Below are 25,866 nucleotides of genomic sequence, written 5' to 3' on the forward strand. Positions count from 1 at the left end.
CCAAGAATATAGCTATACAAATATTTCTTTAAAAAGATAAATTGGTTTAATTTTTGTACTTACAAAATTTGAGATTCAGTGTGAAATATTCATTCATTAACTGTTAGATGAGACAAATTTAGCACAGTGCCTACTCACTCAGCTGAGGGTGGCTCTCTGAGAGTCCTGTTGGCAGGAGTATTTAGGCAAAATGCATGACTCAAGACATGAAGATAGGAAACTACATCAATTTGTTGTTGGCTGTAGTGGTTACCCACCAATGCCTAGCTACCTGAGTCCCAAATTCATTGGCGGATGCAGCGGGGAGAAATATCAGCTACATGTTTTGAACTCCCATGCCTCGTGTCGCTGCTAAAAGAAGCATTCAAGCCAGCCTGTAATGGTGGAGTCACCACAGGAGTGTGTGGTCCCCAAGCAGTTACTTGGTGTTTACACAAGCACATCCACAATATTAGTCTTTATGCTGATTTTAAAAGAGAAAAGGCAAGTGTTCAATGGAGATCACACTCAACCTGTTTGTGTTAATGGCGCAGAGGTTCAGATTTTCCCTTCCATGATATCTGAATTTTAAAACAGACACATTCTGAATGTGCCCATATACTGTGGTTTAGAAAGGGGATCAGTGACTCTCTAAGGCTGTATTATGAATGCAGGAGTAGATGCTCTTAGGATAGTTTTCATCCCTTATGTATTAGCCACCCTAAGGGCCCTTACCCTAACAATTTTCATGAAGCTGCACCAGGATGTGGTCATCCCATCATGACTAGGTTCTATGGGGCAGTTAGATTGGCGTATAGTGAGGCTGCAACCGAGGCTGGAGGATTCTGTAACCTCTTCGATGTCCTCGCTGATGAACAGAGGCTAAAGCCCAGGCTTCATGCTGTTGGGGGGCTTGGCTGGGGACTCCATAACATGGGTAGCCCTTCCCCACTTCTAGTGACGTGGGTGCAGGGGCTGGGTGGGAGCAGCAACACAGGGTCTTGGAAATAGGAGGTGGATACCAGTATCTGAGTCCTCCGCTAAGAGACTCTTGGGTACAGCAGGTGTTCAAGGGTTGCTGGTAGAAAGCAGAACACAAGGGCCATGGAGGACACCAGGTCTATGGCAGCTCAAAGGGGACTTCCTTAAAGACAGGAGCCCCAGAGCTCCCTCCTCTGAAGCTCATTTCCCCCTTCTCACTCCCTGCGGCATCTCCAGGCTGTGAATACAGTACAGACTGGGCGGCTGTACGGTCTCCTATGTAGCTGCTTTATGTATAATTAACCCACTCCCCTAGAGCGGGGTAGCTATGTCAGTGGGCACGTGTCTCTGGCAGACATGGCTCCGTCCACACCAGCACTTTCGTCTGTCAAACCTATGTCGGTCGGGGCACGTGTGTGTTTTTTCACACCCCTGAGCGAGCAGCGTTTTACTGACAAAAGGGCTGGTGCCGCCACAGCCCCGCCGAGCCCTTGGGGGCCAGTCCCAAGCCCTGTGGCGGGAGGCTGATGAACGCTGAGGCTGCCACAGCTGCCAGCGCAGGGCGGAGCAAGGGCCTGTCTGCGGACCGGGGGCCGTGCCGGGCGCCCCGGGGAATGAACAGAGCAGGGGACCCCGCGTGGCGGGTGAACCCCCGTGGCTGTCCCTTCCCCCGCGTGCACGGACCCCGGGCAGGCGGGGGTTGGGTCCCCGTGAGCTCCAGCGAGGGGGCGGCCAGGCTGCCCCGGAGACACCCGGGCTGGGGGCTGCAGGACCGCTCCGCCCTGCAGGGGGCTCCGGCCCCGGCCGAGCGCGGCCCCTCCCCCGCCGGGCGCGGCGGCGCGCTGCGATTGGACGCCGGGTCCCAACCTGGCCCGCCCCCATCGCGGGCGGAGCGCGGTGTCCCCGCCCCCGCCGGGTTCTCGCGGGAAGTGGGGGCGGGTCCCCCCGGCGCTGTGGTTCCGCCGCCCCCGCCCAGGTAGGCGCTTCCGGGGGGACGGGGGGCCGCGCTGCTAGGCGGGGGCAGCCGGCTCCGGGGTTACCCCGCCCGCGGGCCTGAGGCGAAGGGGCTGCGGGCGGCCGTTGCCGGCTCCTGCCTCAGCGCGGCTTTCTAGCCCCGCGCCGCGGAGCCCGGCGGCGCGCGGTGATTGGACGGCGGTGCGGGGCGGAGCGCTGGGATTGGGCCGCGCGTGTCCCCGCCCCGCTGGAGCGGGGGCCGCGTGGGCGGGGTTCGGCGCGGCCCCACGTCGCCGCCTCCCGGAGCCCCGCGCACTGTGGTTCCGCCCGGGCCGGGGACAGGCAGGAGCCGCCGCGCCGAGGGAGGCCCGCCCTGCACAGGTGGGAGCTGCCGGGGCCGCCTGACAGCCAGGACCCGGCTCCGGGGCCATCTCCCGCCTGCGCTGCGCTCTCCGGCGTGCGGGGTGGCCGGGGCCGGCTGCGGGGCTCGGCTGCCCCCTCTCGGGGCTGCGGGCCCGGCTGCCGCCTGACAGGTGGGGCGGGGCGGGGTGCCTGTGGCGTCCATAGGTGCGGGGGGAGCGGCTGCAGCCCCCCCGCAGGCTCGAAGCGATTCCCTCACACACCCGGGTTACAGTTGGGTCTATGGCGGTTAACCCCCCACCCCCCGGTGGCGGGATCACGCTTCCCTGGCGGGGGGCTCTGGCTTGACCCCTGCCTTGCCTTGGGGCCACGTGGGTTCCTGGCAGATCGCTGCTGGGTGGGGGGCAGCGCCAGGTCTGTGCAGCCTCCTGGTCTCTTTCCTCCGCCCTGTTCCTCTGGCTCCGTCTAGCAATTGTCAGGCTGCCCCGCTAGTACCGAGACCGGTGGGTTCGGGTCTGGCAGCAGCAAGCGCTTGCCCTGCTACACGGAGTAAACACTGAGGGTGATGGTACCTGGGAGCGGTGGGTTATAGGCAGGACCGTGTCCAAACTCTCTTGAGAGACAACGGAAGAAACAGCCAACTGGGAAGTCAGACACTCCGGGACTGGTTAGAAAGGAGACATATTTGCTTTACGCTGACAGCCGTGGTTGTAGCTGTTTCAATCAAACCCTGCCTCCACTTCTTCAGCTCCATGCTCTTCTGTGTCTGCAGCAGAGACAGTTTTACACTCTTGCTTTCATGTTCACTTTGGCTTCTGTGCAAAGCAAATAAAACTGCTTCTTTCCATTCTCCTTCTCAAGTTGCTTAGTAGAAGGGACTTCACATTTCAGGATGGAGATTTTGAAATTTCGGGTCCAGGAGGAGAAGGAGGAGCAATGCATTTCTTTCTGGAGGAAGGGCTAAAGGCACTGATGGCAGGTTGATATTTGTTTTATTCATCAGAGTGGGTAAAGTACTGGGTTTTGCTGCCAGAGCATTCTATGAGTAATCCAATCTTGAACAAACTCTGATAAAAAGTTGCCACCCTTAGGATGATCCTGTAAAGTAACGGATAATTTTGATGGATGAGTAAATTTACTTTGGGAATTTTTATGCTAGCTGTTTTTCACATACTTGGTCAAGAGCAGCCTTTTCTTTGTATGCTTCATTACTGCAGGTGCAGTCTGGCATAGATGAGAGCTTGTGAATAGCTCTTTGTATTATGCCAGCACCTGTTCATGTGGAACTGAGGTTGTTTTACTACCTCCTTAAAGGTGTGATGTGAACTGATTACAGCACAAATATTTAAAGCTCAGGCTATGCTTCTGACCCTGGTTTAGCCCCTGTTACCTGGCTATTGTCAGTGTCTTGTTATCAGCTACTCATGCTGTCAAAAGACAACATGAATTAAACATAGAGACACAAAGTTGAATATTCTAACCCTTTTGTTAAGGAGCATATCTTCCTCTGTTCTGTAACAGTGGATCTTGACTCATTATTCTGGCCTCCCAAAAGGCATGGATTTCCCTCTTGACAGTGGTGTTGGTTCCATAGAAATGGGGCAGAGTATTACCTGCTTATGTGGGACAGAAATAATTTTGATTTGTTAGACTTACAGTATGTTAGGAAATATAAAATTTAGGAGTACTTCATCTTTGATATTATAGCTGTTACAATATTAGTTGCATCAGTTCTGTGATTCTAACAACCATTTCAGTGGGGAGTGCCGTTTCCTTAAATGTACCTGTATCCTCTGGCTTCATCCAGGGAACCACTCCAATTTGATCTGATGGATGTAGAAACTTCCAGTCTCCTCCCAGTGAATTTCATTGTGGATTATGTCCTGCATCCAGGAGTGCTACACCTTGGCAGGGGGTACCTGTCCCTCTGCTCACAGTATACTCCACCAAGGCACAGGGTCCAACCCAGGAACATGCAGAGCAGCGCCCTGGTCCTCCATACATACTTTCACGGCACATTATGCAATTACCCAGTGGGTCAGAGTTAATGCAGCCTTTGGCAGAGCAGAGCTCCAGTCAGTGGACATCTGAACTCTGACCCCACCTCCAAAATTTAGGCTTGGGAGTCACCTGATTGGAATCGACATGAACAAGCACTGAAAGAATAAAAAACAGTTACTCAGTTTTTCGTAACTGTTGTTTTTCGTGAAGTGTAGTTCATGTCTATTACCCACCCACCTACCCCTTTGTCGGAGTAGCTGGCAAGAAGGAACTGAGGGGTTGGTGGGTCGACAGGGCTCTGTATTCAGCACCATGAAGGTGCGGCTCCAGGGGGCGACCAGGCCAACCCAATGAATGCTGCTAGGGGGAAAATCTTCTGGCTGCCATGCACGTGCACACACCTGATTGGAATGGACATGAACATCACATCTCAAAAAACAGCAGTCACAAGAAGGTGAGTGACTGTTTTTTTAGTCAAACTATTTTCAAAGGTCATTTAAAAAAAAAAAGTAAAATAAATTAATCTGTGTTCTACTAGCAATAAGCCAGGCCTGACTTTCTGTTGACATATGTCTTGTGCAACTGAAGACCAAAGCAGGGTACTCAAGATGTGCATCAGCAAGCTATTAATGCACACCCCTTTTTTGTTGTGCTAGTATATCTTAAGAATGTAAACTTGTCATCTAACAGATGCTGGAGTTGTAACACTGTCCTTGTCTTTAATCTATACCCAGTTTTGAGGTTGAGGCAATAACGAGGGCTGTGGAGTATTTAAGTCGCATTTAGAATTCTCATGTCTTCTCACATTGCTCAATTATGGATATTCCCTATTTGTCAGTGGTGAAAATAGGGTCTTAGGGTGTCTGGAAACAAAGATTGAGAATGGAAGCCTCTATCTTTGAGTTAGGTGTGTCTTCCTTTTGATACTGTTGCTCAGCAGTACAGTATTTAGATCATCCTTTATTTTGTTTGATAATCTCCCTCAATATTTTTTGCCTGATATTACTGGTTTTGTATTTGATTTTCACATGCAGAGAGGCAGCCAAGGTTGCTTTTCTACTCTGATTGTTAGCAATTCATCTGACTAGATGTTGATTCCATGATCAGTTTCTTGAAAGTCTTTGTTCATCAGTTATCACTGATCTCCCCCCCTTCCCCTATTAATGTCAATAATGTAATTTCAGTATTGTAGATACTTATTTACTCTGTACTTTATCATATAAGAACTAATTGAGAATTGAGTGCTCAGCACCTTGTTGAATCAGCCCCTGAGGCCATATGAAAAAAAAGACTTCATCGCCTACATATGTGAAAGTACATTAAGCTATTGAACAGGTCTACTTCTATCTGATGTTTATGTAAAGTATTGTCAGTACCCTATTAGCATGTAGTAGATCTCATAAACTGAAGCTTTGGGATGTTATGGATGCATTAATAATCAGTAGCTAAGCATTTTTGTGCTAGAGATGTTACTGCTAGAATATCTAGCCTCTTTAAGTTTGAATTTCTTTCAATTGGTCGAAGTCTGCATTGGCACTTTATTGTGCATTCAGATAGTGACTGTTGAACAGTGTGGAAAGGATATAGCAAAAAGTAATGAATATATGATCAAAACATAGTTTTCTGTGGGAGGGCAAATTAAAACAATTCAAGCCTCTGGTTCAGCACCCTAGCAATTGGAAGGTCTTGTTTAGGCAAATTTAAGGTTAGATAATCAGAACAACAATGCCTTCCTGTGTAATATGAATGGACCTCAGTCATGCGGGACTGAACCTGGGACCTTCTGGAACTAGATGTATGCGTCTCTACTGCATGAGCCAAAAGCTGTTTGGCTCTTAGCCACGGCTGTAGTAGACTCATCAAGCTCTAGATGGGTCTAGGTGCCACTAGAGAGAGACAACACCACACCAAGCAGGCATGGGGGTTACACATACATTTTTTTTTTCTGCATAGCATGTACCCCTTCAAAAATGCAATATGAAAATAACCCTTTGCATGAGGATTTTGCATGAAATTTATTTATGGAAAAATGCATTTGTGTATACAATTACCAGTAAGAATCTAGTAAGGGGAAGGTCTGTTAATAACAGTTGTGTGTGTATATATATATATACAAATAAGATTGTTTTTTCCCTTGGTAGCATCATGCATGAATATAAATAATACTGCAAAATCTTAATGTTGGCTCAGGCAAACACTCCATGCCCTGCAAATAGCTTGAAGAATTATGTATAGGTGAACCCAATCTTGCAGCCCTCTTAAACAACACTTGTTGACTTGATGGAAGTTTTGCAAACCAAGGCCAGCAGAATCAGATTTGGGAGTAACCTTTTTAAAGATAGTATGAACTTAAACAATACAGCCGATAGATGTAGGGATTGCCAGTTATATTAATAAATCTTCAGTCAGCGCTAGCTAAACAGGAAAGACTGTAAGGACGCTATGCACTTCTAAATTTGGCAAGTCATAACAAGTGAAATGACACTATCAAAGCACTTTCTGTGAAAGTATCTTGCCCTGCAAATATATTCTTTGGCACTATTAACAAACTTTTTCTGGGTCAGATATTTCAGTTGATGTCTGTCTAGCGTCCTTGTTTTCACTTCAGTGAATTTTGTAAAGTTATCAGATGCCACAGTGATGGTAATACATAAATGTCCGTATTAAGTTGAAGTGTAATTCTACAACAATTGCTCCTTATGTAGGTAACTGAATCCTGTTTAGTTGTGGGGATGCGGGAAGGAGCAACTTGACAAGTTGCAACTTAAACTGTTTCAAATATGCAAACAGTATTGTTAAAACTTGCACACTGTACTGTGGTTCTGAAGATGCTTCTGAAGACATGTATTGGCTGTTAAACTTGTTGGCTCAAGACAACGATTCTAATGACATGCCAGACTAGTTCAGTGAATTTAACCAGCATGATACTTACTAACATTTTTTAAATGCCATTTTTTGTACCCAGGATGTGATGGTTTCTGCCATCATGTTCTCAGATATGAGAAGCAACTTAAAAGTAAAGTGAAAACATTCATATTGGGAAAGGAAATATGGGCATTCACTTTTGAAGTGATGCTCTTGTGAACCCCCATATCTCCTTTCTCCTAGTAGTAGTATTACCTTCAGTATGGAAACAATAGTAAAATGTTAAAGCATGAGATAAAGTTCAGTAAAGCATCCTCAAATAGTCGTGGGAAGGCTGTGTTGGTGGTATTATGCAATATATTATACTGCTAAAAATTAGCAGGTGTCTAAAATATTAGTGTCTGGCCAGTGGGCCAGACAGAAGAAAAGCTGGATCTGGCAGCATTTGGCAGTAATTTTCTGCAAAGCAAGTGTCCTGAGCTCTTTTTATTGTCTGACAGATTCTTTGACGATATAATGCTGGTTTTTTTTTACAGTGCTACCTCAACTGGAAAAGGAATTATTTTGGAGATCTAGTCACTGGCATTTCCTGTTTTTTTAATAGAATTACACTAACTAGTTTGCGGTACTGATTTTAGACTTGAAAAATAAAATAAGGGACATTATTCCAAATTTATACAGCCCTCCACATAATGGGGCACTTATCTTGACTGACGTGTCAGGGTACTGCTGTAATATAAATAGGTGGTGGTAATAATCAGAGCACTGTCTTTATCCTACATACATATAATTATTTTGTGGCTTTCTTTGCCTAATAGCATCTCGCTGTTTTGGGAGACTTTGTTCCCTCACTGGTAACAGTGACATGAAAAGCTGAGCTTCAGTAAGGTTAATTTAAGTGGGTCTTTCTCCAAACGATTGAGCCATAAGATTAAAAGGTAGATTTCTTATGCAACTACTATGGGATTTCTCAAAATGGTTACTTTACCATTTGGGTCTTTTTTGTTTTCTTTTTAAAGCTTGATGAATGACATAAAATAATGTAAAAAGAATGAGGAGTACTTGTAGCACCACAAGTACGCCTCATTCTTTTTGTTGATACGGCCTAACACGGCTACCACTCTGAAACATGAAATAATGTGGTATTCAAGTCTTAATGGCATTCTAAAGCATTTAATATTTTTACTGCCAAAGGCCTTCAGAACAGATTGACCATTTCAGCAGACTCTCAAGTGAGGGAAATCTGATATTTTGCTTGGGCTGCAGAGTGAATGTGTACAGAGATGTTCTGTACTGTTTTGACTTATATTTCACTATAACAAATCAGCAAAATTATTACACTAAAGATTTTATGCACCTAAACAAAGTTTAGAGGATAAATACAGGGATGGCAGGGTGGTTTTTACTGCTATGGGGAAAGCTAGCTAGGCCCAGTTTAAGGCATTTTCTATTTGAAAAACTGTTTCATAGAACCATAGGGCTAGAAGGGTCAGCAAGTGTCCTCTAATCTAACCCCTGCCAAAATGCAGGATTTAGAACACCAGGATTGGAAGGGACCTTAGGAGGTCATCTAGTCCAACCCCCTGCTCAAAGCAGGACCAATCCCCAGACAGATTTTTTTGCCCTAGATCCTTAAATGGCCCCCTCAAGGATTGAACTCACCCAACCTCTTTCTGAAAACCTCCAATGAAGGCGCTTCTGTGTCTTCCTTAGGCAGTCTGTTCCACTGTCCTGCTGTTCTTACAGTTAGGAAGTTTTTCCTGAGATTTAATTTAAATCTGCTGTGCTGTAGTTTGAACCCATTGCCTCTTGTCCTGCCCACTGTAGCAAAAGAGAACAACTTTTCTCCATCTCTTTATGGCAGCCTTTCAAGTATTTGAAGATCTCTATCATGTCCCCCCCCCATCTCCTATTTTCCAAACTAAACATACCCATTCTTTCAGTCTTTGCTCATGAAGCTTGCATTTCATCCCTTTGATAGTCTTTGTTGCTTGCCTCTGGATCCTTTCCAGTTTCTCTACATCCTTTCTATAAACTAGTGACCAAAATTGAACACACTACTCCAGCTGATGACTAACCAACATAGAGTAAAGCGGTAGTATTACTTCCCATGACCGGCATGCTATGCCTCTGTTAATGCATCCCAAAATTGCATTTGCTTTTTGCGTGAGCATCATGTTGTTGACTCGTGTTGAGGTTGTGATCTACCACATTTCCCAGATACTTCTCAGCAGTGATGCTGTCAAGCCAGTTCTCCCATTCTGTATTTGTAAATTTGGTTTTTCTTCCCTAAGTGTAGCACCTTACATCTTTGAATTTCATTTTGTTTTCTATAGCCCAGTTCTCCAATTTATCAAGATACCTCTGAATTTTAGCTCTATCCTCTAAGTGTTAACAACTCCCCCTGGCTTTGTCATCTCCACATTTGATCAGTATGCTCTCTATTCCTACATCCAGGTAATTAATAAAGATGTTTAATAAGACTGGACTCATAATAGATTCCTGTGGAACCTCACTTGAGACCTTCTTCCAACCTGACATCATTCCATTAATAGTTACTCTTTGTTTATGGCTGTTTAACCAATTATGTAGCCACTTAACAGTAGTTCCACTAAGCTTGCATTTCTCCACCTTACTTATGAGAATGTCATATGGGACTGTGTCAAGAGCCTTGCTAAAGTTCAGGTATGTTATGTCCACTGCATTCCCCCATCTACCAAACTAGTTACCTTGTCAAGGAGTCAGAGGGGTAGCTGTGTTAGTCTGTATCCACAAAAACAGCAAGGAGTCTGGTGGCACCTTAAAGACTAACAGATTTATTTGGGCAAATCTGAAGAAGTGGGTTTTTTACCCATGAAAGCTTATCCCCAATAAATCTGTTAATCTTTAAGGTGCTACCGGACTCCTCGTTCTTGTCAAAGAAGGAAATCAAGTTGATTTGGCATGATTTGTTCTTAGTAAATCCATGCTGGCTGCTAGCAATAACTCCTTCATCTTCCAGGTAGTCACAGTTTGAATGTTTTATACGTTGCTCTAGTAGTGTCCCAGGTATCGAGGTCAGGCTGACTGGTCTATAGTTCCCCAGCTCCTCCTTTTCCCCCTTTTTAAAGATGGGCACTACCTTAGCCCATCTCCAGTCATCCATGAGTTTGTAAATATTATTGTCGGGGCTCTGAGATTTCTTCAGCTAATTCCGTCAGCACCCTGGGTGAATAGCATCAGGCCCTGCTGACTTGAATTCATTCAGATTAGTCAGAAGATTTTACTTATACTGATGTCTCACTTCTCCTTTATTGTCTATGATAACTTTGCTAGTCATCTGGTCATATGTTTTTTGTGGGAAGACTGAAGCGAAGTTGACATTGAGCAGCTCTGCCTTCTTAGCATCTTCTGTTACTTAGCTCACCTTCTCCACTGAGCAGTGGACCCACCATCCTCGATCTCTCTTTTTAGTCTGACATATTTGTAGAACCCCTTCTTGTTGTCTCTAACATTTTTTGCCAGCTGTAACTCAAACCTTAACTTTCCTGATTTTTGTCCCTGCATACTTGCGCTATTCCATTGTATACATCCTTAGTGACATGCCCCACCTTCCATTTCCTATATGTATCCTTTTTGGTATTTAGATAGCTAAAAAGCTCTGTGTGTGACCACATTGGCCTCCTATGACTCTCTTACTTTTCTTCTGCATCGGAATAACTTGATGTTGAGCATCAGGTATTACATCATTTTAGGAACGGCCAGCCCCTTCCACTCCTTTTCTTCCTAATTGGTCTTTCCATGGGAATTTACCTACTATTTCTGGGTTGGTTGAAATCTGCCTTTCTGAAGTCCGGTGTCCTTGTTTTGCTGTTCTCATGTCTTCCTTTCCTAGGATCTTGAATTCATCCATCTCATGATCACTTCCTCCCAAGTTCCTGACCACCTTTGCATTTATAATTAATTCCATTCCTGTTGGTCAACACCAGATCCAAAATGGATGGATCCCCAATTGTTTCCTCAGTTTTCTAAATCAGAAAGTTGTCCACTATACATGCTAAGAACTTGAAGGACATATTATATTTTGCTGTATTAGTCTTTCAGCAGATATCAGAGAAGTTAAAATGCCCCATTAATACCAGCTCACATCACATTACTTAGTTTTAGTTGCATATTCAAAGTGTGGTTACATAAGACAGTGGATCTGTAGATTAGTTAAAGTTTGTGCAAATAAAGTAAAACTGCAGTTGGCATAATACTAATATGTGATAAAACTGAATATTGGAATGTCTGTATACATTTTGGTTCAGTATTTTCTCAAGGAAGTTATACATGTTATGACAACTTCAGTTTTTAATAGTGTAAACAAGATGAAATGAAAACATTCAGTTATATGAAAACACCAGTAATGCAGGGTTGTTGGCTTGCAGCATTAAGCAGCCAGAAGCATGCAGAGCTGGGGTCTGATGCAGATGGGATAAGAGGGCCAAGGCTAGGGCAGGAGCCACAGCTGGGCTGTGGTGGGGGCCAGCCATTGGGCCCGGGGCCAGGTTCGGCTCCACTCTCAGTCTTTCCCCCAGTTGTGGCCCCGGGCCAGGAACAGAGCCATGGCCAGCAGCCGAGGCTGGGGGCTGGTGTGGGGCCGTGCTGAGGCTGGGGACAGGGCCACACATGGGGCCAGGAGCTGGGGATGCGGCTGGGGGAGGTGGGACCTGAGCAGAGATGAGGTTAGGGAGGGCTGGCCTGGGTCCTACCCCTGCCGTACCCACCCCAGAATGTTCCTCCATGCCCCCCTAGAGGGGTATGCCCCACACTTTGGGGACCTCTGGTTAAAGCAAATATTTACCAGTGCCCTGTCCTAAACTGTTTTTTTCTGGGAAATTGACAGCACTTAATAGATACAGTTGTGTAAACAACAACAAGTCTAGAGTAACTCCATTTACTTCTGTGAAGTCACACAATAGATCTAGTTTCTGAATCCAGCAGAATTTGGCTTCATCTTAATGTCATCCCCCTTTTTCAACTCACTTGATTGGTTCCTGGTCTCTTTCCACCAACAGTTCAAATGTCCCATGCTCATTTTAGACATTGCGTAACTTCTGCTTACATGGAATCTCATTCCATGCTCCATCTCTCTCTCTTGCACGCTACTCACTCTCACTTTGTGGCTCCATTACTTTTCTCCTCTTGTCTTTGCCTATTTGCAAACTGCTTTCTGTACTTGGAATGATGTCTGTTTTCCCATCCACCGAGCGTCGTCCTTTCTCCAAAATCTGCTTTCTTTAGTCTTTGTTTTCACTCCGATGTCCCCTCCTGTACTGTTTACTTCTCTCACCTTGCACTCTTTGTCTAAAAATATTAAAATATATAACTGGTACTTTACATAATGGCTCACTCTTTACTTTAAGCCTTGTCCTTTTTTTCCCGATCACATTGACTTCTCTGTTTTCATGTTCTATATTTAAATGTGATTTTTGGGAGGAGGAGGGTGTTGGGTATATGTTAATCTGTGTAAAATGCTATGCAAAGTTATAGCGTGATATATCTTTTGTAATAGATCATTCGTTCACTATAAAATATTTCTTCAGAATTAACTTTGCATAATTTTTAGGCTAGATTTTTAATACCTGTTGAATGCCAGTTGAAATATTGGAAGTGTCATGGAGACGAAAACCATGGTAACTAGATTCTCGAAAAGAATGCTTATTGTTAATTTCAGAAGAAATGAAAAAATGAGTTTTTAATTACTGTCCTTATCTTGAGTACACCACCTTATGCACAGATCTTCTGAATTGTGCCGGCACTGCTAGCGCCATTAGAGTTAAAAATGAGCTGGTATTTCTTGATTTGCGAGTTTACAACTTGGCTGGTGTCACTGGTGATTAAAATCTGACTTATAGGCTGCCTGATTAAATATAATTTGTTGGTTACAAATTTAATTTACTCAGCTATATTTTTTGGGGGGTTAGAATTTAGTGTAATCTAAAATCAGGCAGTCTAGTCATAATTAAGATTTATAGTGGAGGCCATATGGGGAGTACTTGGATTGTCACTACACTTCTGTGTACCTGTTCTGGCACCTTTTAAGAGCAGTATAGTCACTCAATTAAAAAAAGCTTCAGCCCATAAACTACTATATTAAAATAAAAATTGAACGTAAATACCAATAAATTGAGTGCTATAGTAGATAGCTATTCTCTCTCTCAACACACTTGATAAAATAAATGGAATACCTTGGTTCTATACCTCACTAGGAATAATGTAGGACACTTCGTGTTAGTTGCCATTCAAATGAAGCTTCCATAACCATTTTCTACTACATACAATTCTCAGATTTAATTTTTGAGAATTAGCCATGAAATCTGAAATTGTATGCAGATTTGGTTTAATTAGACCTTGGTACAGATGTACACACATGCCTTCTTGTATTAGAAACAGAGAAAAGTAGCACAGAATCCTGCAGACTTAGTTGCTTAGTGCTGAAAACTTGTCTGTACCTCACAGGTTTGTCTAAAGATAGTTTTTCATAATCTAATAAACCCCCAACCTCGGAAGGAAATAACTTTTTCTGTAAGAACCTATTGAGGGAGAGAATTTGTCAGGTCATTTTCACGGCATTATGAAAGCTGGCAGTTTCTGTGACATCTTGAAATTCATTTGTGTTATGGGTAAATTTGGCTTAGAAGTGAAATATTAGCACAACAATTGTTAAAATGTCAAGTCACATACCCTGAAGAGAATCTTTCTTTTGTATTACTAACATGCATTCCATAACGAGGCATAACGTAAGGCTAACTGCAACGGATGCTCTTTGAACCCAAGTGGACAATGAAATCCCAGGGAAATGACAGCTGTAAGTGGCTGCGGTGGGGGTAGGGGTGAGTGGTGGGGACAAGCAGCCCAGATGTGCCTACCTTTAAGATGCAATACAGGTGCTGTACAGTATTTGCTTTTTTGGTCTCTGCTGCTGCCTAATTGGTTACTTCTGGTTGTACTAGGTGTCTGGTTGACCAGTTAGTCCATAACTCTGTTGTTTGTATCTTTGAGGTTCCATCGTACCGTCAGTCAGGTGTTTCTTCTGGCTTTTCTGGATCAAATGTTACCTTTTCCCCGCTAGTTTCATAAAATTAAGAGTTCTTTTGTTTTGAGACAGAAGTGTTTAGGTTAATGTATGATTGCCCAAAGGCTAAAGACTATTTCCACTGAGCGTGGACTACTACTTTATGAGAAAATACTTAAAAATAAACTAGCAATGTATACCAGCAATCCCACCCTTATTGTCACAATAGAAAAGTTTACATACCAATCCTATCACTTATTTTAGTTGATTCAATTCAAAACTTTCTAGACTAATCCTCATTCCATTGAGGTCAATGCCGAAACTCTCATTAAGTTCAGTGGAAGTGCAAATTGGCTTGCAGTGGGGAAACTGCAAAATGCAGATAGATAGGTAGGTTGAGTCCTGTCTGCACAGTAGGGAAAGGGCGTATCCCCTGCAGTCAGGAGATGAGACCCTGCAGACATCACTGCTATTTTTAGCGAGTTGGCTCAAGTGAACTACACATGCTGCAGTCAGACCTCCTGAGAGATACCCTGGGGCTTTTGGCAAACTTTCTTCTAATACCTGATTGGCATTGTGACCTTGTCACCAGTGGCCTCTCCTAAAAAAGTTGCCATTCACTGCTTCACCTTCTTGTATCTTGTTAATGCGGTTTGAAAACTGGTGAAATGGGAAGGCTTGAGAAAGTTCTGGAATTGACTGTGGATTATAGGGGTGCATTCCATGTAGGGAGTGGAAAGGTACAAACCTGAGACCTGCACACTGGCATTTACTAAACTGTAGTACATTTATATACTTTGACATTTCTGAATATGTAAAACCTAATTTCCCCATTGCCCTGCACTGCCCAAGGTGAAGTGAGTGCAAAGATATGGAGAACAATATTAATCAAAATATAGTGCTGATGAATTGAGTGCACAGCCTCTGTTCAGCTCCCTGAAGCTCAAATAAACTTGATTTGCTCATGTATAAGAACAGTAAGTATTGTATGAGGGAGTGTGTAAGCATCTTAATTTACATGTTATAAAACTGCAGGGAGAGTCAGTCTGAAGGTCTGTTTAATTTCTATGTTGGCTTTAAAAACTTAATTTTATATCTGACTTTAAAACTCAGGTGTCACATTTAGCCTGCCTTTTGCTCATAAAATTAACATACAGTACAGGCTATTGAATCTTTCCCTAAGACCCCATTTTATATTCTCGTAAGGTGCTGTTAGGTTTAAGTAGTAGAATGTGTTGGGTATTTGAGTTTAGACAATGTTCTTTCAGTGAATTTTGTAGGAAAGTCATTAGTCTTATTTCTTTATCCAATTTTCTGTTAAACTATGGTGATTTAGAGAATATGCTTTTTACTGAGTTAGAGGTTTCTCTGCACGTCTTAAATGGCTGCGTACGCTGAAATGCAGAACCATCTTGTCAGAAAATATCAAGGTTCCTCTCATGAGAATCTACTGCTGCATGGAGCATGCTTTTTAAAGGCTTGGAGGCAAGCAAAAGGTACTTTCCCACCTTTCACGTGGTCTCCTATAGGTACCCTCTACAGGCACAGCTGGTGAACATGCAGAGACCCCACTTCCCAGGCTTCTGTCTCTGGGCTCAACGCCAGGTGCTTTCTCAGCAGCTTTCTAGAAGTCTGTTTCCTCCCCTCTCTCTCTCTCTCTCTCTCTCTCTCTCTCTCTCTCTCTCTCTCCTTCTGGCAAGGATGGGGTCTTTATGGGCAGGGCTTTGGGGCAGAGCGTGGAGCAGCTCCAGAGCAGTGGAGCTGCAGGATTTTGTGTGGAGCGTAGCTGGAGCACAGCTCCAAAAAGCCCTGTATTATGGGAACATTTCAAAGGAGTCCCCAGCATTGTTTGACTTAACAGTAGACCCTCAGCCTAACCCAATGCTTCAGCAGTTGAGCAAGGCCAGTTCAGGGATCCTGTCTACTCTCTGATAGCTTCTCTGAGTATTAAAGAAATCTCTCAACTCAAGGCCAGAAGCACAGGCTTAAAAAAAGCTACTATCCAAGTGACGGTTGCTTTTTTTTGTTTGATAGGCTTTATTTGCAAGTTCTTTTCTCAGCTGAATGGCAGTGCCAGTATAACATCAACTGGTACAATTTCTGTGCTAGAATATCCAAAGGGGGATGTGTGAGTGGAAGTAAAGTGCAACGGAGGAATCACTTGCTGTTCAGGTTCCAGCGTCTTTTGTCAATCTAAAAGAACCTTTATAAGACACTATAATGTAACAGTTATATTTGAAAACTGAATTTCATGTTAAGAATCTGTAGGCAGATTAGAAGTTCAGTTGTTGAGTACAGCAAAGGGTTTTGCCAGGACAATGAATTTTAGATTGAGCTTTGCAAAAGCTTGTAAAGAAGTGAATAAAGTAAAGGAAAATATATCAATCTAAACATAGATTCATGTAAAATGAACTTTACGCACCCTCAGAATGGTGAGAACTAATTTCTGTAACATTGTGGCTGCTTTAAAAGATAATTGGGACAAAGTGGTGATTTTAAAAATCAGGTAAGTTATAACACCAGTTCTTGCAGGTCATTTAAGTGATATACTTCTAAAATTTAACTAAGAGTTGTGACCAGAAAACTCGGGAATTGGAATTGCGTGTGCTTTATACCAATTCTACAAGTTAAATTAAATTCCAGGCAGAATTTGGGACAGCTTTAATCTTTCTCTTTATTTCACCTCTGAAATTGTGAAAAGTACAAGAATAGGATAATGGTCTGCTTTAGAATTCGTATGCAGCATAGGTACTGTACACGCTGGCGTGAAGTCAGGCACTTACTCTAAAAGACTTCAGTCAGATCTATACTAAATCTTTTTTGCTGGCCTAACAGTGTGTGTTAGAGGTGTGTGGTTTTGGACTTTCTATGCTGGCAAAAGCACTAGTGTAGATGCAGTATACTGGCTTAAAAGTACTTTTGTCTGTAAAGCTTATTTTGCTTGGGAACCAGTATAAGCTGTTCCAGCAAAAACACTTCCTTGTCTGAATAGCTATAGCAGCGAATTTTAAGTGTAGACTAGGCAAAATAGTCTGTGGATACAGGGGATGGGATATAGCAAAATCAAATTAAGGGGGTCTCTATAGTAAACATTACTTTGAGGGGAGAACAAGGCTTGAAGGCCTCTGATGCCAGGGTGGGTAGAAGTGTGTTTTTTGTCTTGTTAGGAGACAGTATGGTGTTGTGCAGCTCCCCCACACTTTGGGTCAGACTTTTCAAAAAGCTCTGTTTCATTTGGGTGCCTAAATGGGAGCAGTCAGATTGTCATGTGCTCAGCACAAAGCAGTTCCCATTGAGAAGCAGGGTGCCGGTCACTTCTTTTGAGTGCCAAAATGGCAGCTGAGCTCTCTTGAAAAATTGGGCTTTAGGCACTGAACTACCATTAACGAAAAGATTTCCTTTGACTTCAGTGCATCTTGGATTAGACCGTTGGTCATGGTTTTACAGGTGCTCTAATTGGTTGTATAAATAGGTATGCATTCCAGTGTTACAAATATATATTAAACCAATTCAACATGGGCTTGAAGCAGCCGTTCTGCAGATAATTTAAATGTAGCTTTCAGACTTTTCTCACAAACACCAAATGCTCCTGTTCCAAAATGTTAGTGTTTCTACCTTGTTTTCATTGTGTGTTCTTACTTTGCCACAAAGGGTGCATTAATTTTGAGGTGGAGGTTCAGATACACTAGATGCATTGAAATTTCAATGCTGCAAACCCAGGAAAAAAACTGAATTGGAGAATTTTGATCAGAGTTTATAAATTTAAATGGAACTTGTATCACATCATCTTGCTATTTCTGCAAATATTCTAGCCTCTGCTTACTCAAAGCATCATGAGATTTATTAGAAAATGTGGACAGTTGTGTAATTGTCTGCAGAAGTTGAAAAGATATTATTAATAGATGTGGAAAAGAGCTTCCCCGAAAGCTAAAGAATTTCATGGTGCATCTGTTCTTGTATTGTGTATGTAGCAAATGAATACATTTATTTTTAAAAAGCATGTCTAACCTAGTGTAGTCAAAAGAAAAATGTAGCTAACATTTGAGTTACTAACTTATTACAGGTTTCAGAGTAGCAGCTGTGTTAGTCTGTATCTGCAAAAAGAACAGGAGTACTTGTGGCTCCTTAGAGACTAACACATTTATTTCAGCATAAACTTTTGTGGGCTACAGCCCACTTCTTCAGATGCATAGAATGTGAGCTGTAGCCCATGAAAGCTTATGCTGAAATAACTTATTACAGTCTAACTCTCATTCTGTACTTGGTAAATAAATATTTGAGGACAGTTTGTTAGCAGTGCTGAAGGTCACTCAATACATCATCTTAGCTTAATTATTTCAGAACTTTGTGTTTCACTGTAATGTCTCAATCTGTAGGACTAATCCATTCTTGCCATCCCTGCTGGTTAATGTAGGCTTTTCTAAATCCTAAGAAGCTTTATTCCTTTGTAAGGCTTTCAGAAGTCTCTCTCCTTAATGATAAATGTCAACAAATTACATCAGGGTATCTTTGACGAGCAAGGGAAAAGTATAGTTTTCAGTCTTTCGTAAGTTCTGCTTTACAGATAGCAACAAAGTAAACTGCGTCGCACAACTTTTACAGTAATGAAGGTAATGGTTTCTGTGAGATCCCTTAGTCTGCTGTAAGGGGCAGAACAAGGCTGCAGTTTAAAAAAATATAAAGAGTGTATTTCTCTGTTTGCATACAGTGCTAACTAAGTTTGGAGATATGTTCTTCACAGTCTCCCCACGTACTTTTCTACTGGGATTTGCCATGGTGCCAGTGGCTGCTAGCAAGTACCGAAAGTTACATGGTATACAGTCTGGCACTTTTCTGTTCCTTGCATTTCTTCTAGTTCTGTTGTTCCTTTCTTTCATGGGTCTTGGAGACTTACAAACCTCTAAACCTTTTGAGGTAGGTTAATAGTGTAACACTTGTTTTAACAATGGTGGACATGGAGAACCAGGAAGTTAGTGGAAGAGCAGGGAATAAGCCTTGTCTACACGGGGGGTTTTGCCCGGCTTCCAACCTCTGATGTACTGCACTCACCCAAATGGCCAATGACGGTGAGTACTACTTGCTTGTAACTGTGGAGCTTAGTGGCTTTGCCTGTTTGTGTTGATGTTGCTATCTCATGGATAGATGGCTTTGGGGTAAGCTTCCAGTATAGACCAAACCTAGACTGTAGGAGTCATAAACTTCAATCTTGTGCCGTTTAACATTTTTTTCATGTGAATCTTATTGTGTGCATGAAAGGATTGAAAAATCCACTAGCCCCTGGTGAGTGCAAGCCTTAATATAAGGTTCTGTGGATTGAAGCCTTAATTTAAAAGAAAAATTGCTGGCCCTCTGAATGTGAGCGGAAAGTAAACTGACGGTGTTCCTTTTGACTCCATAGCCCTCTCCAGTGCTACTGCTCACAGCCTTATTAAGCATCAAACTGAAAACTGTCAAGGCTCTGGTGAGTCTCATTGCGGCAGTTCAGAACTCATTTGCCAGCTTTGCCACAGCCCTAGATGTCAGTTTTACTCTGTTTGGAAAATCTCAGATTTTCTAGGAAGTGAGATTGGACCCCAAAAATGGAGGTTTGGGGAAAACTACAGGAGCAGAGGTCAGCCCACCAGTCAAGAGGGGATCTCTTTCAGCAACTTGCCAAAGGAGCTTCTAACTTATCAAATGCTTATTAGCCACAAGCTGATTCCAGAAATATTCTCAGGATTAGGTCTGGAAACAGCACTCTGGTGAGAATTCAGTCATCTTCTACAGCAGCTGGAGGTCTCGGTGAGAGGCTGGACTACTTTCATTACCACTTCACTTTCCTGGTCAAACCCACCTCTTGATTGCCCTCTGATAGATGTAGGTTGCTGGTTAGTAGGTGTCTAATACACCTGTAAACATGGATTTTGTGTTAGATGGAGCCGTATCTCAGGTGGTCATGTTTTTAGTGTGTCTCATCTAACTTGTGGGAAAGCTTTAAAACCTATTAAGGTTTAAATTTAGAAAATTCTTCACAGGTCTGGGAAATTAATTTATATTTCAGTACTCTGTAAAGGTGTGAGAACATATATTGTGTAAACACTTAGTTCTTGTTTCTAGGTTAATTTAAATGTAGTGCTTGTTCTTGAGAATTTGAACATCTGGTTTTTGAAATGTGAGCTCCAATTACTGCATAACTGAACACTATGCTTAATGGATTAAGTAGTGTACGTGTCCATAGTGGATTGCCAGGATGGCTCCTAGCTTTTGTTGGAGTTTTGGTGCTGCTTTTATAACTAGCAGCGAAATTCCAGCTTGACATGGAGCACTTCCTGTTGGCATAATGATTAATACACAATCTAATGCCTCCACGTACCTGAATCCTACATGGTCATGTAAAGTAGGTCACATTTTTATAACCGAAAATTGGTGCATCAAAATGAAAAAAAACCTGCTAACCACATTGCACTTTTGTGAGGAAGATCTAGAATAAGTAGAAAGGACTTACTATCCAAAAGCTTAGAGATTTAAGTACCTAAATATTTTTCTTTAATGTGTTCTAGAGCAGAAAATCTTTCCTGCTGTGTAATGCTTCCAAAACCTTTGGCAGCTGCAGAATTTTATATCTGAATATGGAATGCTTTAGCTGTTTCATGGCATAGAATTTTTAAAGTATTTACATCATTTTCAGTGTGTTCATAGCATGTCTGCTCCAGAACTAGATTTTTTTTAAGAAAAAGGATTTCCACAGATCAATAACTAAAGGGAATTCATTTTGTAATACTCCTGAAGAACTTCAGTTATTGCTCCCCTTGTTATAGGAATGGGGCCAGTTTAGAATGGCCCTCATCAGGAAATGAACAAATTTGATAGTCTCAGTGTAGGATTAAGCTTGGATTTGTAAATCACTTTTTAAACACTTGTGTTTACAAACCTTTCTGCTTTTTTAAATCAATTATTTGCCTCTTATTGGACTACAAGTTCTTGAATCCAAATTGCAGGAACTGGTACCTTTTTTTTTAAAGGTTACTTTTAGTTCTGGAACACTGACATTTAAGTGCTATACTCAACAAATCTGACATGGGATTTAACAGGTGTTTATATGGAACTTCATGGTGGCTGCAAGAGTAGAATAAGACTTTTCTGTTCCAACACCCCATCCCTTACATGAGTGAACATTATAGGGCCTCTGACACAGATGAGCTATTATATTTTTAAACAACAGAGGAGTGAAATATAGCTAAGAGTGTGGGGAAAATTGTTTCTTCCCAGGCTGGTACCAGCGCTCACAAGTGGTTTTAATTCCTCCCATTAGCAGGCTGAGAAAAGGGAAAAAAATGTGAAGAGCTTTGTTATACTAGCTCACACTGAGGTTCCCCTGTCTCTGGCAGGTGGGGGGAGGGGGGCTTAAGTCTTGTTGTCTAACATCTTTGTTTTTTCTGTGGAGGTTACTTAGGTAAGACAACAGACTTTTTCTCGCATGGCTTTTGAGATGGTTCTCTGAGAATACTGTGGTTCAATTCATGAGAATTCATTTCAGGAATTTCTTGCAGCATATTTGGGAATTGCAGTACACTTTTATCCCGATATGACGTGACCCGATATAACACGAATTCAGATATAACGTGGTAAAGCAGCACTCCAGGGTGTGTGTGTGGGGGTGGGGGGGACTGCGCACTCCGGCAGATCAAAGCAAGTTTGATATGATGCAGTTTCACCTATAATGTGGTAAGATTTTTGGCTCCCGAGGACAGCGTTATATCGGGGTAGAGGTGTAGTTCACTGACTTGTTTGGGTGTTTCTTTTTATTAGGTGGCCTGTCTATTCACTGAAAGTGAGGAAGGCACCCTTTGAACTCTGAGTGAATTGTGCTTGTTCATGAGTCGTGAGAGACTCTTTACAACAGTGAACAGCCTCCTTCCCTAGTTCTATCTTCAATCTTCAAATGTGTTTTGGAACAGTCTGCTGTGCAAGTGGTCCATATTGTTATGTCTGTTGTAGAGAGCAATTGTAGATCAGTAATTAACTTCAGGTGGCTGTAGTCTTAAGCATCAATTATGGTGCTTTTAAAAGCAGGAGGGTGAAATTGATTTCCTCCATTCTAGCCATGTGGATTTTCGTACATAGCTGCAGTATGTATCCAGTATGAATATACCGCACCATTAAACTGTCCTTCTCCATTTCTCAGATAGAAGGCAGTGGAAGGCAATTATACTAACAGGCTAACTTAGCGCTTGCTTGCTGTCTCTTCACATGCTTTCTAAAGGACATACACTTTTCCGGAAAAGTGTAAATATTCAAGTCTCAAACTAACTTCAATTAAAGTCTGAAATTTAATGGATGTTGACTTGAGCCCCTAAGAAGTGTGTGGCTGTTCAATAGTAACATGTATTAACTATATTTCTCAGGTGACTTCCCTACATGTTAAAAAATGCAGTAATTTGCAGCACTGTGGAAACTAAGACTAACTTATTTTAGTACAGTCACTTCAGCTGACTCAACTACAAACTAACATTTTAAATGCATTATTAGTCTTCGTGATGAATAAAACAATTCAGCAGTAGCTCATCCATTCTTTAAAGACAACTGAATTTGTACTGTGTGAGCCAATAGACAGAGTTCATAAGGTATAATGCATTTTTTACCACAAAAAACTGCAAAAGACATTTCTAGGTGCTGAAATGCTAATTTAATAAGTGCCATCTTGCTCAGATGTGAGGTCATTTGACTCTGTGGGAATGCAGTCCACTAAACAACAGTTAACTAGTTTTCCCACATGCTTGACTCGCTAATAGAAGCCTTATCTGACATTTAAAATTGTCTGTTAAACCAAACTTCAAATTTCAATCTGTTCTTGAAGGCTTGAGCTTTCAGTTCTGCTCTCACAAAACCTTGTTGGGTGGAGTGCCTCCAGCATGGGCCTTAAACTGATATTTATAAGGACATATCTGCGCTACAGGGACTATACTGTTGTAGCTGTGTTGGTGTACCTATGCCGGCATAGCCCTGTAGATGTGGCCTACACTGACAGAAGGCTGTCTTCTGTTGGTGTAGGAACACCAACTCCCTGAATGATGGAAGCCCTCTTTGGAGAGCACCTGAAGGTGTGAATACCCTATTCATTTCAGTGGGTGATATCATGAACGCCAGTAATGCTTTAAATGTCAAAGTTGATGTGCAGCAGTAGATTGGACAAGGTATGTAAGAGCATATTTGAAGTTCAGTGCAGGCTTTTCCTGAAGTGAGTGTGGTTGGGGGGCAGGGGAAGGTTGGGCATGGGTTATTTTGAGTGGGCATGAAGGATATGCTTGAGGAAAGGAAGCATGGTGGAGGCCTATACCTATTAATGGATACATTTTCCAATATGTGTGTGCAGTTGGTTTTGTTTCCCTAAAAGGGGCTTCGCTTTGAACAGTTTAAGAAACACTGCTTTGAGGTCAGTAACTTCTTAGATGTCAGTCCTGTCCTGTCCAAATGCAACACCTGGTTGAGGAATTGTAAAGTTGGATACCAGAGTTCCATGTCACTAGGGTTTTAAACGTATTGAAACGTTTTTTACACTACTCATTCATGCTACAGCACTTCATGCCAGTGTTGTCCCTGTAATATACAAAACTCTTTCTGCTGTGTATAGACCATGTAAAGATGCTAACTTATTGCTAAACGCTAGATTAAAAGAATGTCTTTAAGTTTTTTCCTCAGTAGCCTGCATTTAGCTTCTTAAAACTGTCTTTTAGACCATTTACTAGTCAAGTTGGCTCTTAACACACTTGAGTGTATTTTTTGTCTTTCTCCAACACAAGGTGTGATGATTTTTTTCTTCAGTTAAAGCAAAATTTATGTAATCTACTCTGTCCTCTCATTATGTACTAGTGCCCTCTACTGGAATGAATGTCAAAGCTGCTCAAGTGTGATCATTTCCCTTTCTAGTGACTGCAGCCAGCGGATAAAACATAAACTATCGCAGTGAAACAATTGACATTGCTTTTACATTGTCTTCATGTATCATGAAGGAATATCCAAGCATATATGAGTGCAGTTTGATCTGTCTCTCTACTCTTAATCATGTATTCTCAATTTTATTTTAAAATGATGCATTCCAGTTCTAATATTTTTAACATCTTTATTTGCGTGCAAATTAAAAACACACTCCAAATAGCATCTCCTGACAGCCCATAGAGGCAAAATGGGTGGTCATTCTGCCTTTTTCATAAATTTTGATCTGTACACCGTAAAAGCCCTTCTGAATTCGAAGAGAACCTGATAACTAGATGCCAATAAAAACTAGCCCAGTTGCAAAGTCCAGAAACTGTACAGTGCTGCCCTTGTTGGAAGAAAGCCCTATCTCCGCCTCTAAAGCCGAAGGAGCCTGACTAATGATGTTATGGAACGCTTGGGTTAGAGTCAACCAGTTTCAGGTTGGTTTTGTCTGGAAACTGACTGAAACAGTCTCTGGAATATTCTTCCTTGTGATCTTGTTCCTCATAGGATATGAATATGCAGCTTGAAGGAAAGGAGGCTTGGCATATGACAGGCATTTCTGCTTTCTAATCTAATATTTAAAGCCATGCAGTACACTCCAGTTTAAGAGTAAACACACAAAGATTAATGTTAATTCACTGCATGAAGCTCAAATCCCCAAAAGCAAGGAAGACTGGAAAGTATAACTCAATATCTCTAATATGTTTGGGTATCACAGAGTCCCATAACGCTTATTTCCTCTTCAAGTGCTGGTCGCTATGAGTGTTCCACACATCGGTGTGCATGTGCCATACTCCCAAGTCTGGAAATTCTAACAGTGTCCATTGGACTGCATATGTGTAGTGAATCTCTTCGTGCTCCAGATGCAATGCAAGGGAGAAGTGGTGGATGTGATATACCTAGACTTTAGTAAGGCATTTGATACAGTCTCGCATGATATTCTTATAGATAAACTAGGAAAGTACAATTTAGATGGGGCTACTATAAGGTGGGTGCATAACTGGCTGGATAACCGTACTCAGAGAGTAGTTATTAATGGCTCCCAATCCTGCTGGAAAGGTATAACAAGTGGGGTTCCGCAGGGGTCTGTTTTGGGGCCGGCTCTGTTCAATATCTTCATCAACGATTTAGATGTTGGCATAGAAAGTACGCTTATTAAGTTTGCGGATGATACCAAACTGGGAGGGATTGCAACTGCTTTGGAGGACAGGGTCAAAATTCAAAACGATCTGAACAAATTGGAGAAATGGTCTGAGGTAAACAGGATGAAGTTCAATAAAGATAAATGCAAAGTGCTCCACTTAGGAAGGAACAATCAGTTTCACACATACAGAATGGGAAGAGACTGTCTAGGAAGGAGTATGGCAGAAAGAGATCTAGGGGTCATAGTGGACCACAAGCTTAATATGAGTCAACAGTGTGATACTGTTGCAAAAAAAGCAAACGTGATTCTGGGATGCATTAACAGATGTGTTGTAAACAAGACACGAGAAGTCATTCTTCCGCTTTACTCTGCGCTGGTTAGGCCTCAACTGGAGTATTGTGTCCAGTTCTGGGCACCGCATTTCAAGAAAGATGTGGAGAAATTGGAGAGGGTCCAGAGAAGAGCAGCAAGAATGATTAAAGGTCTTGAGAACATGACCTATGAAGGAAGGCTGAAGGAATTGGGTTTGTTTAGTTTGGAAAAGAGAAGACTGAGAGGGGACATGATAGCAGTTTTCAGGTATCTA

General features: G+C 42.4%; 1 protein-coding gene across 3 annotated transcripts in view; it reads left to right on the forward strand.

Annotated features, from left to right (window-relative positions):
- The first annotated feature begins 2,209 nt into the window (after window positions 1-2,209).
- GLCE (glucuronic acid epimerase) overlaps window positions 2,210-25,866 on the forward strand; it is a 99,492-nt gene continuing 75,835 nt past the window's right edge. For all 3 annotated transcript variants that reach the window (XM_050967569.1, XM_050967568.1, XM_050967565.1), the window contains exon 1: window positions 2,210-2,295. The gene's annotated coding sequence lies outside the window, so the exon portion shown is untranslated. The remainder of the gene's footprint in view (window positions 2,296-25,866) is intronic.

The sequence above is a fragment of the Gopherus flavomarginatus genome, chromosome 9, assembly GCF_025201925.1.
Source record: "Gopherus flavomarginatus isolate rGopFla2 chromosome 9, rGopFla2.mat.asm, whole genome shotgun sequence".
Lineage (NCBI taxonomy): Eukaryota > Metazoa > Chordata > Testudines > Testudinidae > Gopherus > Gopherus flavomarginatus.